The following is a 6,450-nucleotide window of genomic DNA, read 5'->3' as shown; positions in this document are numbered from 1 at the left end:
CAACTTTAAGGCATGAAATTGCAATCATTCCTGTAAATTGTTCTGTGATTGGGTAAATACTAGATAATAAACCAACATTTTAAAATGTAGCATTAAATAATAATTGAGTTCAGGCAAGAATAAAAACATGAAAGTTACATTGTACACCACCTGACAAAAGTCTTGTCACCTATCCAAGTTTTAGAAACAGCAAATAATAACTTGACTTCTAGTTGATCATTTGTATCAGAAGTGGCTTATATGACAGACAAAGGCCTCTAGATTACGCCTATTTTACCCAAATAAAATATGATCATGCCTTGATTTTTAATTATTTATTTAGGACAGTAAGATCTAACTTTGCTTAGACAAAAGTCTTGTCACTTAACAGAAATAATGTACAGTATAGACTATAAAGTCATGGTGCAGTTGAAAAAGAAGGAATATTGGTATGACTCCTATAAGCTTGGACAACTGCATCCATACATCTCTGCAATGACTCAAATAACTTAATAAAGTCATCTGGAATGGCAAAGAGCATTCTTGCAGGACTCCCAGAGTTCATCAAGATTCTTTGCGTTCATCTTCAATGCCTCCTCCTTCATCTTATCCCAGACATGCTTAATAATGTTCATATCTGGTGACAGGGCTGGCCAATTCTGGAGCACCTTCATCTTTTTTGGTTTCAGGAACTTTGATGTGGAGGCTGAAGTATGAGGGGTGCTTTTCTGTTGAAGAATTTGCCCTCTCCTGTGGTTTGTGATGTAATGAGCAGCACAAATGTCTTGATATCTCTGGCTGTTGATGTTGCAATCGAATCTCTGCAGATCTCTCGCAAGCCCCACCTTGATTGTAACCCCAAACCATGATTTTTCCTTCACCAAACTTGACTGATTTTTGTGAGAATCATGGGTCCATGCAGGTTCCAATAGGTCTTCTGCAGTTCAACAGATGATTCATTGGAAAAATCTACCTTCTGCCACTTTTCCAAATGACGTTGTGGAAGTATTGATTATAGTAACTAATCTAAGGTCTTGTTTACTAAAATGTTTAAGGTAAAGCCTTCCCTTTTAGAAGTTTGGATTAATTCAGTGTTAATACATTTATTCATTTTTCTTCGACTTAGTCTCTATTCTTGAGGTTACCACAGCAGAATGAACCGTCAACTATTGCAGAATATGTTTAATGCACCGGATTCCCTTTCAGCTGCCTGCAACCTAGTATTTAGCTTACCCAATTCACCTATAGCACATGTCTTTGAACTGTCGGGGAAATCACAGCACTCGGAGGAACCCCATGCCAACACGGGGGGAGAACATGCAAACTCCATGCAAAAAATGCCAACTTGCCCAGAATAGAACCAGCAATCTTCTTGTTGTAAGGGGACAGTGCTAACCACTGAGCCACCGTGCCACCCTGAGATACATTGTTTGTAAAAACAATTTCAAACAAAAAGAAAGAAAAATTTCTAGAGCAATTTGCCAAAAACAATGTGAAATTTACTTGATAAATGTTTTTTTTAAATAACTTAGTTAAATGAATTTAAATTAATTGCATGTATCAAATCTACATCAGTGCAAAAAACTTGCAAAACAAATATTAAGTACATTTTATGTTTAGTTTTTGTGTGTGTGCAGAACTTAACTTTGAACTTCCAACTTCCAAATATCAGTTTTACAGCAAAACCAATCAATATCAACAATGAAGTTTATGATAAACATTGACTAATTTGTATCTTTGTTTATACATTACATGATATTTGTTAAGATAACAAGTGGGAATATCAAATCTGGCCTTAAAAATAACATGCACTGTAATGCAGTGGGCTTAGACTTTTCATTTTTTATGGAGGCCGAAATTGCGTTGCAATTGAAGAAAACAACAATTGAAAAAAACGGCAGCGAATAAAGAAAAGATCTTCATCGATGATTAATCCCATATGTTCTGCAAATCCTCACAATGCAAACATATAAAAACATGCTACATTTCTCACATCGCAAATAGATTAATAAAACAAGCTGGATTTTCTCACAGCGCAAACAATTTACGAAAATGCACTCCATTTTCTTAAAACAGTTTACGAAAACGCACTTCATTTTTTCACATTGCTAACAATTTATGAACACGCACTCCATTTTCTCTCAGCACAAAACAGTTTACGAAAACACACTCCATTTTCTCAAAGTGCAGTTTTCGAAAACGTACTCCATTTTTTTCACAACGCAAATAATTTACAAAAACGCACTCCATTTTTCACAACGCAAACAATTTACGATAACGCACTCCATTTTCTCACAACACAAAACATTTTCCGAAAATGCACTCCATTTTCTCACAACGCAAACAGTTTACGAAAACGCACTCTATTTTCTTAAAACGCAGTTTACAAAAACGCACTCAATTTTTTTTACAACGCTAACAATTTATAAAAACACACTCTGTTTTCTCACAACTCAAACAATTTACGAAAACGCACTCCATTTTTTCACAACTCAAACAATTTACGAAAACGCACTCCATTTTTTCACAACTCAAACAATTTACGAAAACGCACTCCATTTTTTCACAACTCAAACAATTTACGAAAACGCACTCCATTTTTTCACAATGCTAACAACTTACGAAAACGCACTCCATTTTTTCACAATGCTAACAATTTACGAAAAAACACTCCGTTTTCTCACAACACAAAACAGTTTACGAAAACGCGCTCCATTTTCTCAAAATGCAGTTTATGAAAAAGCACTCCATTTTTTCACAACGCTAACAATTTACGAATACGCACTCCATTTTTTTCACAATGCAAACAATTTACAAACATGCACTCCATTTTTTCACAACGCAAACAATTTACGAAAACGCACTCCATTTTCTTCACAACGCAACCAATTTACGAAAACGCACTTCAGTTTCTCACAACACAAACAATTTACTGAAACACAATGCAGAAACACAAAGGCACAGCAGCATCTGTCACGTTTTTGGGTCCCCTTGAAACATTTCCGTTGTGTTTCGTTTTTTTGCAAGTTTTGTTAGAAAATGCAGCGCATTTTATTCATTTGTTTACATTGTGGGAACTTGCAGCGCATTTTAATTTGTTTTTTAAATGTGTTTGCATTTTGAGAATTGCCAGCATGTGAAGATGTTTCTTGCATGTGTTTTCTCAAATTTTAGCACATTAAACTCTCTCAGTTAGTGTAATTTCCAGTGTAATGACAAAAATGGATGATTGTGACTTGTTATAAGTCACTACCATTTGAAAGTTGTAGATCTGAACTATGTTGGTTATATCCACCAAAGCTGCATTTATTTGTTCAGAAATACTATAAAACAGTGCAATTGTGAAATATTAAGTCGTCTGTGTCACACAATCCTTTTTATAATCAATATTACAGTTGTGTTTAGTATTTTATTGTGAAAACAATGCTATTTTCTTTTGATGAATAAGCAATTCTAAATTTAACAACAATTTAATGCATGCTTGGTAAATAGAAGCAATAATTTTTGTCATAATGGAAAACCTTTAGATTAAAAATGCTAAATTAAAGTATAACGAGGTAATACAATTCATGTGACATATAGATTGATTGACTGCTAACTGTAGAATAAAACAAATTGTGAAAGGTACTATAAAATATAATGTGCTGTGGTCATCAATTCTGTTTTTACCATTGCATTTTGTTTTATTTTTGAGTGTTCAGGACAACACACAAACACACACACACACACACACACACACACACACACACACACATAAAGATTTGTATAATGCACACATCACATATGTTCCAGCCTCTTTCCATTATGTTAGCTCGGGGGACCTGAATCGGCATCACTGTCAAAACTCATAAGCGCACACATTTACACACACTTTATTTCACATAGAAACACACACAAATCACATCACATACATCTCAGGCTCCTTCTTACCTCGTCAGCTCAGGGGACCTGACTCTGCACCCGGTATCGCTGTCAAATACACACACACACACACACACACAAACATCTGCAGCAGTGCTCAGCAGCGATTCAGCTACACAGTGAGTGCAGTCCAGAACTTTAAACTGCTTATACAGGAGATCCAGTGTAATTCTGTTCAGGGTCCAGAGGCAGAAGTGAAAGGGCCATTCATCAAGTCTTCTTTTAGCCTCTTGCTGATGTCTGGCAACTGCAAATGAGACATACAAAAGGTAAGAATGTATCTAAGGGCTGCAGGACACTGGTTCGGACAATCTGTATGTCTCTATAAATGTTCGGCAGGGCCTGAGTAAGGGTTTTGAGTAGGTCGCAAAAGTGCTGAAACGCTCCACTGTGAAACTCAAACAGAAGGTGAGCAGAAGTTGAATGTCACCCAATTATTGATTGACGGAGGGCCGAGAGACATTGGTGGCCTAAGTGTTCACTGTATCAGTTGATTGGATATGTGCTAACCCATCATACTTGGAGTAATGTGAATTCATGTCACGCTTTAGCTGCAGGGGTGACACCTACACGGATCGTTCATGGACTGTCTGAAATGTGAAACATGCATGTTGGATGATGTTTCGCAGTTTACCATGTTTGGGTGCACAGGTATTTATTGCTTTTTTTAGAGTTTACAAAGGTGTGCAATGGGGAACTATATACTAATTTCACACAGCCACCATTTTAAAAAACGAAAGTGAGGTTGTGGTGGGAAGAAACCCGGAAGTTAAAATCAGCACTGTAAACATTGCAACAACATGCTGTGGACTACAATTTCTTAGACACCGCTGACTAGCCAAAGTATTCACCAGTGCTCAAACGAAATTACTTTGATTGGTTGTGAGAGTCTTCAGTTCCGATAGTCACTAAATACAAACACAGAGACAGTGGAGCGTTTTAAAGCCACGGATTGCTCATCTGTGTTTGCACTCGATAAACATCAGTGAAGTATGGTGAGCTGATGACCTTCACAGCCAATCAAAGCACTCAAACGTTAGCAGGAAATTGACATTTTTAAAATGTCAGTACCTAAATTTAGTATTGTGACAAGTATATTATAGTGAATGAATCAGTTCATTAACTTGAGTTTGATAATTGGCATCTAAAATGTGTGTTTGGGAAAGATAACGTTTGCTAACTAGTGCCATTTCCCTTAGTTAAAAATGAGGTTTGATATTTCTTTTTATTTTCACATCTATTGACTTACGGGTCACTCAGAAGGCAGTGAAATGATAAATTTGTGTCACTTTCTTTTTGCTGATAAGATATACAGTCTGGTACACAACAATGTGCCATTGCGGACGGCGTTCCTGTGTGACTCCGCGGTACTTCCGGGCCTGGATTTTTCTTTAAAATGGCAGCCACGTGAAATCAGTCTATTGTGAGGGTTGATTGGTTACCTAACTGATGTTTTGAGGCATGAGTTTTGACATTTAAAAATGGCATGTGCAATTTTTCTTTTACTACTACTCTGAAATTTACTTGATTCATTCATTTCAATCAAGTAAGTTAAGTGGAGTCAGTTGAGTAATTTGGGTTTACAAAGGTATACAACTGGAAACAACTGCGAGGGTTAATAAGTTATCTTATCAATGTTTTATGGCATGAGTTTTGACATTTTAAAATGGCATGTCAAATTAAACCGTTTTTACAGAATTTCTAAAAAAAAATTGCTACACTTATTCTTTTAATAGTACTCTGAAGTTTACTTGATTTATTCATAGAGTGGAGTCAGTCGAGTAATTTGAGTCGAATCAACTGACTTTGGTTTATATGAGCAGAGTCATTTCAGTTGAGTTCAGTCAAGTCAAATCCAGATAAGTAATTTGAGCTGAATGAAGTCAATTTGAGTTTTTAGTTATTTGAGTCGAGAAAGTTGAGTCATGTGAGTTGAGTAATTTGAGTCCAGTGAGCTAAGTTGAATCATATGAAAGGAGTCATTTCAGTTCAGTCAAGTTAAATCCAGATGAGGCAGTTAAGATGAGGTAAGTTGAGTCAAGTTGCTTAGAGTTATTTGAGTCAGATCAGTTGAGTCATATGAGCTGAGTCAATTTAGTTAAGTTAATTTAAGTTATTCACATTTTGAAATGAGTTATTTTAAGTTGATATTATATGTGCTAACCCATCATACTCTGAGTAATGTGAATTCATGTCACGCTTTAGTTTTATTTGGGTGACATCAACGCGGATCATTCAAGGATTGTCTGAAGTGTGAAACCAGCATGTTGGATGATGTTTTGCAGTTTAACTGACTTTGGGTACACAGGTATATATTGCTTTTTTCCATCGGGTTTACCAAGGTGTATATGTTTCGTGGCAAGAGTTAAAATGGCATGTGAAAAGTCGAGTAATTTGAGTCATGTAAGTTGAGTCATTCCAGTCAAGTCAATTGAGTTGAGTCATATGAGCTGAGTCAAGTCATTCATTTTCTTTTTCGGCTTAGTCCTTTAATTAATCAAGGGTCGCCACAGTGGAATGAACCCAGCCGAGGCTCGAGATTCTTGCTGT

General features: G+C 36.2%; 1 long non-coding RNA gene across 1 annotated transcript in view; it reads right to left on the bottom strand.

Annotated features, from left to right (window-relative positions):
- Window positions 1–6,450, bottom strand: part of LOC147843665 (uncharacterized) — a 628,067-nt gene that overhangs the window by 595,486 nt on the left and 26,131 nt on the right. The window lies entirely within an intron of this gene.

The sequence above is a fragment of the Danio rerio genome, chromosome 6, assembly GCF_052040795.2.
Source record: "Danio rerio strain M-AB ecotype USA chromosome 6, GRCz13ab, whole genome shotgun sequence".
NCBI classification, from domain to species: domain Eukaryota; kingdom Metazoa; phylum Chordata; class Actinopteri; order Cypriniformes; family Danionidae; genus Danio; species Danio rerio.
Note: the sequence above shows the minus strand (reverse complement) of the source record. Positions and strands in the feature narration are given on the sequence as shown.